The sequence below is a fragment of the Lagenorhynchus albirostris genome, chromosome 5 (genome assembly GCF_949774975.1).
Source record: "Lagenorhynchus albirostris chromosome 5, mLagAlb1.1, whole genome shotgun sequence".
NCBI lineage: Eukaryota > Metazoa > Chordata > Mammalia > Artiodactyla > Delphinidae > Lagenorhynchus > Lagenorhynchus albirostris.
Genome location: NC_083099.1, coordinates 87370754 through 87381791, shown reverse-complemented (window position 1 = coordinate 87381791; position 11038 = coordinate 87370754). Strand labels below are relative to the sequence as shown.

Sequence of the window (11038 nt, the reverse complement as noted above, 5' to 3'; positions counted from 1 at the left end):
GCATTAAGAATAGGCTCAGAATATCTGGACTCCTGGGGACCCTGTCTTCTCAAATTTTATAGACACACTAATAATAACACTGTTTAGCTGACTGAGTTATAAGAATTGATTCAGAATGAGTAGAAAGGATAGTGAATTTTGTCCACTTTATTAGGAATGTCTCTTAGGGGAGAATATAGGCTGGTAATAGATTATTTAAGTTAGTAAGTACACAACAAACCGAGTTTTATAGATCATTAGGCCTTTATTCCTTCTCTGATGAGCTATTGTGCCTTATTTTTATTTGGAGATTTTTTTCTCATTTTATACAGTGATGTTCATCTCTGAGATTGAGCTCTTGTGTGAAAGCCTTTGATGGAAAGTGTGGCTCCTGTTAGTACAAGCTGACTCATAGAAATGGGCTTTGGGAAGCCAGTCTTGCTTGAAAAGAAGTAAAGAAATCAACTGTGTGTTTGTTTGTGTTTCTCTTCTGTGAAGTATCAGAAAGAAGCGTCGTGGCCTTGCAAATGGAGATATGGTCGCCCCCCCTCCTTTTTTTTTTTTGCTGCACCATGCAGAATGTGGGATCTGAGTTCCCCAACCATGGATCAAACCCGTACCCCCTGCATTGGGAGCGTGGAGTCTTAACCACTGGACTGCCAGGGAAGTCCCTTGGAGGCTATATATTAAATAAATGATGTAGTCTACTTTCTAAACTCAGTACAAATACATTCACAATATATGGTCTCATAGTTTTGTTTGTTTTCTTTTGTTTCTTGTTTTACCCTCTCCCCCAATATGGGCTCTTGGTTACTGAGTCCATTTTCTCCCATTAGCATCAACTCTCAAGTCTCCTACTTAACTCCGTTATCCAAGAACTCTAGGGGTTGACTTTAGCCCAAGTGGGTTAGTCCTGCTTCTACCTCTCAGGTAAGAGTCTCATTGGACAACTACAGCCAGGTTTTTTCAATATCATACACTTTCACTGTTGAAGGTGGGTCCTCCAGAGTCTAACATCTCTTTGTAGTAATGCCCTTGCTAGCTGGAGCTTTGCTAGTGCTACAGTGGTACCCAATAGTAAGGCTCCAATGTTGTAGCTCTTATGTCACATTCCACAAAGCTGACACCACTCCAGACTAGCTGAATCCCGAGGAAATTCTGGCATCAGCAACATGCTGTGCCACATCCTTCCTATACATCTTGAACTTTGGTCACTAGACTAGATGCTTTCTTTCCTTAAAGTTAGTTTTATTTTACAGAGCTTGTTGCTTTTCCCTTCCAATGTACCTTTCAATGTTCATGTCCATCCTAGTTCATAATAAAAAATCTTTTTAACTTCAGGGATGTAGAATTTCAACTCATTCTTCTGCAAGAGAATCTGTAAAATCCAGGTTAGATAACCCATCTGAATTCAAGGCCACATAATCTTTCATGTATTATCATCTGAAGTGGAAGACCTATTTGCATCCTTAATGTATGGCATAGCCAGAGATGTCCCACTACACTGACTGCTTCCCATCTAGGGGACACTGGGTACAGGAGAACTTCATTTCAAATTCTAGTTTGTTTGTTTGTTCTCTTTTGGAGAATTTATGTAGTAGGGAATTTTGAGAAGCTGCTTAAAATGTCCAAAAAGCCAAAGTGGGTGTCCTAGAAACATAATTAGTACATTCTTTATGGACATACTATAATTCTTTTCAGGAAACAAACACACTATTTTCTCAACCCTTATGTTGTTTATCCTTTAGAATATACCCCACTATCATACCATAGCTCATTCTGATTTTCTTTTATCTCTGTACCTCAAAGATAAACAAACCTCACTGGGGTCTGTGAATTTAATTCTCAAGATGCATCCATATTTCTCAAATTATTGAGCTGGAAACCAAGCAAAGTTGGTGAGGGCTCAGATCTCATTTAGCGACCACATCTGTCATGGTATGAAGTGTGTCTCAGGCCTTAGTGGTTATGAAACTTTGCAGAAAAGCAGTGTCCAAGTAGAAGGTCTAACCAAAAGAAACTTGGACTAAGGTCAAACCATCCTTGCCCTAGTGGCTTGAGGTTGTTCCTCTTTGTTTTTCTTGGGCTCTCTAGAGGAGCCTGACCATATTCTTCTGCCTCTAACCACTACATGTAGAATCAGAGTTGGCAGGGAACTGAGTGATCAGCTAGCCTAAAGCTTTATTTGAGTCACAAATTCCTCTGCTGTTTTAATGATTGACACAGATGGCCAAGAGTACAAGTAAATACCCCATGTCTAAACATGAAAAGTTAAAAACAAAGCTAAAAAAGGGTTAAGAACAAATTCCAGAGTCAGGTAAGATTCTGCCTTCAGATCTTAGCAGCCAAAATATGCTAGTTCAGAGAGTAAAATTCCAGAACCAGAGTTTGTACCAAGATAGTTCTCCTTCCCTGGAGACCTCCTTCTCTCAAGTTCTGAAGTCCTCCTTCCCTGGAGACCTCAAGGAAAGTCTTCTTTTGGATCTTACATGGGTCCTATTTTAGGATCCCCAATGATTCTGAGCTTCCAGTGGAATTCTGAACCAAATCAGGTCTACCTTCAGTAACTCTCCCAAGATAGGACCCAGAGAAACACATGTCCTGCCACCTTGGTGAATTTCACATGCCTTTTCCGGGCCAGCAAGACTCAGCACTTCTAAGACCCAAGACACTGGGCCAAGGAGCCCAACAAATTGACTCTTCCAAGTTTCCAAAGGAAGATGTGTAAAGACTCTGCATTAGGGTTCTCCAGAGAAATAGAACATTTAGAATTTAAATATACATATACATGGGGCCCAGCCCTGCCTGCACCTTGCCTCCCAAAAGCACAGTTGTGGGGCTGCCTGGGGAATGCCCACCACAGAGCTCTCTCAGGAAACATGCACTGCAAAGAGTCCCAGAACAAGGGTTGTCACAGGTTCAGGGAGGGGGCCTGTGGGCTGGTGGTGGAGTTGAGTACCAGTGTGACTGATGTCTATATCACCAGCCAGGTGGGCAAAGTACCATGAAGGAACAGCTACTGGCTTCAAGAGCTCCAACTCATGTCTGGCTGGTGGGTCCTTGAAGAGGAACTTGGCATAAATATATATGATTTATTTTATCATAAAGTAATAAATATATAAGATTTATTTTAAGGAATTGGCTCACATGATTATAGAGGCTGGAAAATTCAAAATCTGCAGGGTAAGCATGCTGGCTGGAGACCCAGGGAAGAACTGATGTTGCAGCTCAAGTCCACAGGCAATCTACTGGCAGAATTTCCTCTTCAGGGGAAGTCTGTCTTTTTTCTCTTAAGGCCTCTAACTGATTAGATGAAGCCCACCAACATTATTGAGAGTAAGCTGCTTTACTCAAAATATATTCATTTAAATGTTAATCTCTTCTTTAAAAAACACCTTCATGGGCTTCTCTGGTGGCGCAGTGGTTGAGAGTCCGCCTGCCGATGCAGAGGACACGGGTTCGTGCCCCGGTCCGGGAGGATCCCACATGCCACGGAGCGGCTGTGCCCGTGAGCCATGGCCGCTGAGCCTGCGCGTCCGGAGCCTGTGCTCCGCAACGGGAGAGGAGGCCACAACAGTGAGAGGCCTGTAAAAAAACAAACAAACAAACAAAAACACCTTTGTGGTATAAGGAGCATTTCCTGAAATTGGAAAGACGTGGATGGGCATGTCTCAAAGCACAAAGAGAACTGAAGAAACTGGCAGATATTTGAAAACAAAAACAAAACAAGAAACACCTTCACATCAACATCCAGACTAGTGTTAACCAAATACGTGGATACTGTGGCCTAGCCAAGTTGAAGCAAAATTAACCATCAGAGTCTCCATGACAGCAAATCTGTTCTTAGATACAACAGCAGTAATGATTCTAAAAATAAGCTTGTTTGCCAAGTGCTATTACATTCTTTAAAGTTGTATTTGAACATGTCCATCTTACTGCTTTACCTAGGAAAATATCAGTAAACCTAGAGGAGGCCCCGTAAGCTGCCTAGCGGTCAAAACCTCCAGATTTTATTTCCATTCTACTGCTGGCAGGCAAAAATGTCAGTACTGAAAAGACATATAACTTCCACGGGCTAACAGCTTTACTAGGCATGACCACATTTCCACAGGAAGAGTTGGAATTTCAGTTGTCAGGAAATCCTATATTTGGCAAATTGAGGTGATATGTCAACCCCCATAAATAAGAGCAGGCCAGGTTACTTATAACTGTACTGATTACCTTTCCAGTCCCCACTTTTTGAAGACAGAACCTTAAGCAGTAAAGTTATACTTTGCACTAGAGAGGGAAAAATAGTATCTCCCCCCATATATATATATATATATTTATATTTATATTTATATATAAAAGGGGTGGAGAAACTTTTTTTCTATCTATATAAATAATCTGGATTCACTAAGGATTTTAAGAATCCAGATAAAATTTACCATGCTTTATAGACACTCAAATTAGTAGTCACAGGAACTATGCCATCCATTCAATCGATACATACTAACCAAAGAAGAAAAGAGAAAGAGATTTATAAGATGCAAAGTAGGAATATTAAACATAATAATAATAGCATGGATTCAATCCCAACTGTATATGCCAAATACTGCCAGACACATTATGTATACATTATTTCTAGTTCTAAATACAAGGCAGTAAATGTCATTTCTCCCAATTTAAAGGTAAGATTACGATTCAGAAAATTTGAATGACCTGCCTGAGGTACAGTGAAAACAAGTTGTTCTGCCAGGATTCAAGCAGCTGCTTTCTTTGTGGAAAAGTGAAAGGCAGATGTAGAAACAATGCCTCTCAGACTTCTCTCAATTCCAGGAGTGTCAGGAAAATCAGGAACTTTCAGCAGACATATAAAGTAGCATCGATTCTTAGGGCTAAAAATCCCTTTGAGCAGTTTCCAGCCCACCTCAAGTTTCTGGAATTTTCTCAGTTCATCTTAAAGAATGGGAATTTATTCAACGGCAGTGAAAATCCAATGAGAAAGACCAAAGTCAAGGTACAGAACCTTTTCCTATGAGCTCTAGGAAAGATTGGCAAGTTGCAGAAGAGGAAGCCTGAGGGGTCAAGTTGATGACCTGAGCTCTTTTCTTACTCTTATCTCTCTTCCTTGGTCCAAATCAGTGACAGGAACCAATACAAAAAGTCACCCAAACTCTTCTTCATTTATTCTTTCCTTCATTAATTGATCACATACTACATACCAGGAAAAGCACTACAAATAGGAGATGACAGACACAGTCCCTGTGTCTTGAGGGACTTGCTGTCTAGCCCTGGAGAAAAACAAACAAATATGTACATAATTAAAATATACCTGGTTAAGTAATACAACAGATTTATATAATGGATAGTATGAGAGCATAGGAAGGGCATCAAGGGAGCAAGCAATTTAATTTCCTGGAAGGAATCTCAGAAATAGTAGTTGTGTCAGATGGTTGAAGGAGCAGCAGTAGTTGTATTAATAGCATATGGGCTCACCAGGTGATGCTGGGGTGCTCAAATGGTGTAACTTCCAAAGTAGCCTGTGACCAGGTGGCCTCAGGGACCAGGAGGAAGATGGGAGTTGAGAAAGATCCTGTTCATCTCTTCTGGGCCAGAATTCTTGATTTAAAGAGCTACAATTCCAACAGTTCCCATGGGTGAGGTGGGAATAAGTGTTCTGTAGTTTGCACCCCATTTGTTTGACCCCAGGCTGGTATGCCTGATAGGTTCTTATGTTTTTAGACACTTCCAGATATTAGTTCATCTGAATCAGCTCAACTCAGAAATTTCAAATACAGCAGTGCCATATCACAATGCTTGCAGAAAAGGTATGTATCATGGATTGAATTGTGGAATTGTGTGTCTGTAGATAAAAAAGAGTTTAAGACAGATAATGACTGATCTCAAGAGTCCTCTGTAAAGTAGCCAAAATCGCTATAACATCTAGAACTGCAGGAAGATCTTTCACTAGGATTAGCTCCACACTGACCAAAGTCTGACAGGCTTTCATAAACCTAGCAAAGGCTAGCTGTCTATTTACATCTGCTCAGACAGATACATTCACAGTAAACTTATTGGAGACAAATGTAAAATCTCGATCAGTATGCATGAATTTTTGGATCTGTAGAATGGCTTAGTCATCATTATGTAATAGAGAATGTGTACTGGGTTCACTTACCATTAATGGGTGTAAAGAAAATGTCTTCTTGATTTTTCTGTGACTGGCCTGATGTTCCTCACCAGCCCCCTTTCCTCTGGGTAGCAGTGTGCGTGGGTATAGTGTAGTGGGTACGTGTGCGTGTGCGTGTGCGTTTGCATGTGCGTGTGCGTGTGCGTGTGCGTGTGTGTGTGTGGTGAGCCGGCAGAGTGAGGTAGGAAAGGGGTTGGAGATTTATGTCAACCCAGTAGTCTCATCTGTCTCTTTAAGTAACTTATTCTCAGCTTAGATTACTCTCAAAAATGCTCAGTCTTTCAGAGCCCCATTTCCTCCTCTTTTAATAGCCAAGATGACATCTGAGTGTAGACGTGTAGCTCAAGGTAGTTAAAAAAGGCATGGTTCTAGGAGCTATGCTGTGCTGCCTGGATCTTCTATGGAGTGGCTGATCTCAGCTGCTCCCTGGACGGACAGTTCTTTTGGCATCTGCTGCTGAAGGCCGCAGCTGATGTACTTCATAATTTATGGTGGGTTTTCTCAGTTCATCTGGGCCCAGGACTTTCTCCTGATGACTCAATCCTTCCTTAGTCACCAGTGATGCTGCATGTCCCACCTGAGGTCTGACTGTTCTTCCCTAAAGGTTCCCAGGTCCGGTGTTTTGTTCTATAGGCCCTAGCTCCACGGCCATTTTGCCCTTACTTGGTGATTTTTGGCAAACTTTCCCCACCCCTCCCAGGGCAAGTGGGAGTTTTTGAGTCCAGCCATGCCACTTGGGAACAAAACTAAATTCCAAGCCTGTCTCTATCTAATCTGCCCCACTTTTACTTTCATGTGACCACCTGTTAAGGGTTGAATTGTGTCCCACCCAAAAAGATATTTGAAGTCCTGACCCTCAGTATCTCAGAATGTGATCTTTTTGGGAAATAGGATTGTTGCAGATGTGATTACTTAAGTTAAGATGAGGTCACGCAGTAGTAGGCTGGGCACTTAATCCGACATGACTGGTGTCCTTCTAAGAAGAGACACAGAGACACAAATGTGTGAGGGGAGGAGGCCATGTGATGACAGAGGTGGAGATTGAAATGCTGCAGCTGGAAGCCGACGAACAAATGCCAAGGGTTGCCAACAACTGCCGGAAGCTAGCAATAAGCAATGAAGCTTCTCCTGTGCAGGTTGCAGAGGGAGCATGGCCCTGCCAATGCCTTGATTTTGGACTTCTAGCCTCCAGAACTGTGAGACAATAAATACCTATTGTTCTAAGCCCCCTGGTTTGTAGTACTTTCTTATAGCAGCTCCAGGAAACTAATACACCACCACAGGATAGAGCTGGAATTTCCTGGGTCCTGTGAGAGAGCCACCTGCCAGCATCCCAAACAGGAAGCAGGACGGACCCTGTGGGTTCTCCTCACTCAGACATTGCCCCACCCCTCCCCCATCTCCATCACCTTGCAGCCTCTGGAGGTCAGCTGACTGCCTGCTTTCCAGACATTTGCCTCTCCCTCTTCTCCCGACAATCCAGTGGGACCGAAAGTGTCCCTCTTTCCTAGCTTCCTTTTCCTACCTGACTCAGATCACCCTTTTCTCAAACACTATAATGAAATCCACCAGGCCTTACCTCTTGGTATGTTGAAGAAAACAAAAGAAAGAAAGAAAGAAATTTAGAAATTACTTTTCTCTCCCCCCTAAAAAATCTGGCTTTTCAGTCTCTTGCTTTGTTGTAGACTCAAATATCCCATTTGAGATGCCAGAAGCAGGCTATTGACTGTCTCATTGTCTTTACAATTCCAAGTCTTATAACCATCGAAGGCTCATCACATGTAGCTCTGATGCAAAAAGCTCAGACTCAAATGGTATTTGAGAGCAGAGTGGTCAGTCACAGAATTATTGCTTGATTACTTACCTTTTTGCAGACAACTTGTAACATGCTGTCTCCTCTCCTTGAGAAATGAAGAAAAAAGAAATCCTTAGCTGTACCATGGGGTCTTGGGGAATCAGGGTCAATACTTCTCCTTATAAATAGATCTTTTATCTGACTCATTTGGTAGCTTCAACATGCAATCTTACTGTGGGTTAATGGTCATAACGGTTTTAGTACTTACTGTCTGGCCATGTTCCTCCCAGGAACTCTGGAGTGGACATTACCGGTGGCCTACAGCACTCATTGTCTTTTCTTCCTTTCCAACAGACTATAATAATGTTTAGATATCCACTCCTTCCTGACACAGTCCATGTCCTCAATGGGCTGATAGGTCAAAGGGTTATTACATAACTTTTTCTTGTGATTGGTTCTGAAATGAGCATGTGATCCAAATTAGACTGATCAACGAGCTTCTGCTAGAGATTTCCAGGGAAAAACCTTCCTTGTCCTTAGGGGATGCTTCAGGAAGCAAGTCTCCTTTACACTGGAAGTGGAAGAAAAAAGCATGTATCCCTGATTGCAGCTGGCAGCTGTCTTGCAGTTATGAGGACAACTGTCCTTAGGGTGAAGCCTGTGTTCAACAGAGCTGAGATGAAACGCATCTGAGTCCATTAACTGATGCCCACTTATCCGAGTCAATGACTTTCTATATGGTTTAAACTACTTAGACAGACTTGGAGTTGAGAGTATCCTAAAAGATTCAAACTTTAGTGGACATTTTAGAGTACGTACAATATGGGGGGAAAAGCCACAGATCAGTGTAACTTTTTTAGTCTTGATGCATAAATTTATTCTGCCTGGATGTTCTTGGAACCATGGAAAATTTGTTCCTTATATTTCTATTTCTAGTTACTTCACCTTTCTGTAGCATATCTTGATAGACTATCTGCTCACACTAAGAACTTAACATTCAATGTATGAGTTCAAAGAATGGCTATTCCATGGTGTACCCCCGAGAAGAAGGCTTTTTAGCTTTAACAGTATCAATAATGTATAGGTGCGAGAATAGAAATACCAAAAAGGAAAAGACTTGCTTAAGCCCACAGATTTCCATAATCTAGGTAATTGTCACAAACACAGATCACTGTAGAACAATTCCACAAACATACAAAAGGCCGAGATTCTCTCTGATATGTTGGACCCAGAGTCTTAACTCTGTCAATACATTTCTACTTTAATAATATACGAAGATTCTTACACCATCCAAAGGAGAGATCTGTAGGGAGACATTAAGATGTTAGTTTCAAGAGAGTCTCATCTTTTAGAACGTTTTTCTTTTCTTTTTCTTTTTTTTTGGGGGGAAGGGGGGCTGCACCGCATAGCATGCAGGATCTTAATTCCCCAACCAGGGATCTAACCTGTGCCCTCTGCAGTGGAAATGTGGAGTCTTAACCACTGGACCTTCTGCCAGGGAGGTCCTAGAACTCTTAATGAAGCCAGGTATAGTGGGAAATGCTTGTAGTAAAGTTAGATAAATAAGCATTTTCCATGGGAGGGATACACAAACCACATTTCTTTGTAAATAACCCCTGAAATGAAGATTTTTTTCACTTGAATGTTCTCAATTTTTAACTCATTAAATCATTAGTCTATAAGAGAGCTGGAAAAGGAAAGGAAGGTTGAAATGTAAGCAATTAGCTTCTCTTTGGTAGTTTTAAGAAGTTTAATTTAGGAAAGAGTTTCCTGGAATGAAATCTGGGTTATCTTTGCCATCTCTCCTTAGTACGTTTAGTATTACTATATTAATACCACATTAAAACTTAATACTTTATTGTCTTTTAAATGAAGCCTCAAAACTAAGCCAGGCAAGTAAAACTTTCAACATGGTATTTGCTGGAATTATCCAATTATTCAAAGGGATAAACCTGGCACATTAGGAATAAGTTTACTCACATCCTCTTTATTCATGTCCAGAAAGTGTAGTCTTCTGAGGCATTTGGGTAAATTTAAATGCCTGCGCCATTTTTCCTTCCTTTGCCTAAGCATTGTGGAATCTTGGCAGCTAAAACAAGAATTGGACGCTACATTTTCTCTCAAATTGTTAGAGTCAGAACACAAGAAAGTGTGATAAAAGTAGAACAAAGAGGAACTCCTTAAAGCCCAACAGTAATGCTGTAATTTTGCTCGAGTGCCAGGGGAGGAATGCAGGAACTCTGCCATCCACAGTCTTTTGGCAGTTCTGAGCAGGGAGGTGGGGTCACGTCATGTGGTGAGGAGGTGGGAGTGGGGGCAGGGAGTGAAGATTAGAGGAACCAGAACCCTCACCCTCTGGGAGAGACAGCCTATCACTGGGAGTAAGGCAGGCTACATATCTGCAGTTTCTAATTGTAGGCCTGATTCCAGCCAGAACTTGCTGGGTGGTTTGGAAGCACCCTTGTAGCTATTACAAGTCCATTCACCAAGAATGACAAGTTGTTCATTATGGCCCTTTGAGGTTTCTGTTTAAAACTGGGAGGTTTGGGATAAGTAATGCTAACATAAATGATGAAGCACTCACAATCCTGGATAAATAGATAACTAACTTATTTATCTAAGCTAATACGACGTGAATGTAAAGCAACACCATCACCTTTACCTTATCAACATGGGTGGGGAAAAAAAACTAATCCGAAGATTTCCAAGGAATAAAACTAGTAAATGTAAGGTAGTACAATGATTTAATTTAATTAATTTAATTAATTTGATGCTTGGGCCCAGACAGTGTACTTCCTTTGCTTTCTTTCACTGGATTTATTTATTCTGAAAGCAGATATTGAGGACCTCTGTACAATGGACTGAGCTGTGCTCTGCGCAAGCAAATCTGAATGAGTTACTGATTATATTCCTCCATACTCTTAAAAGGAGTAGTGCGTAACACGTGCTACGTACTTAGTACTTTTTGAATGTTGAATGAATAATCCATAGCAAGAGATAAACCAGAAATCACTTCACCTACAATATTTTACAGAATATTTTCTTATTTACTTAAAGTTAACATTAAAATTCATTCTGTATATATCTGTTAG

General features: G+C 41.2%; 1 long non-coding RNA gene across 1 annotated transcript; it reads right to left on the bottom strand.

The window, feature by feature from the left end:
- Nucleotides 1–3108: 3108 nt before the first annotated feature.
- Nucleotides 3109–9176, bottom strand: LOC132520603 (uncharacterized). The gene is made up of 4 exons (XR_009540579.1): nucleotides 8016–9176; nucleotides 5458–5824; nucleotides 4681–5252; nucleotides 3109–3564 (listed from the first exon to the last, which is right to left on the bottom strand). It is a non-coding gene; the product is annotated as an uncharacterized LOC132520603 (long non-coding RNA).
- Between the last annotated feature and the right edge of the window lie 1862 nt (nucleotides 9177–11038).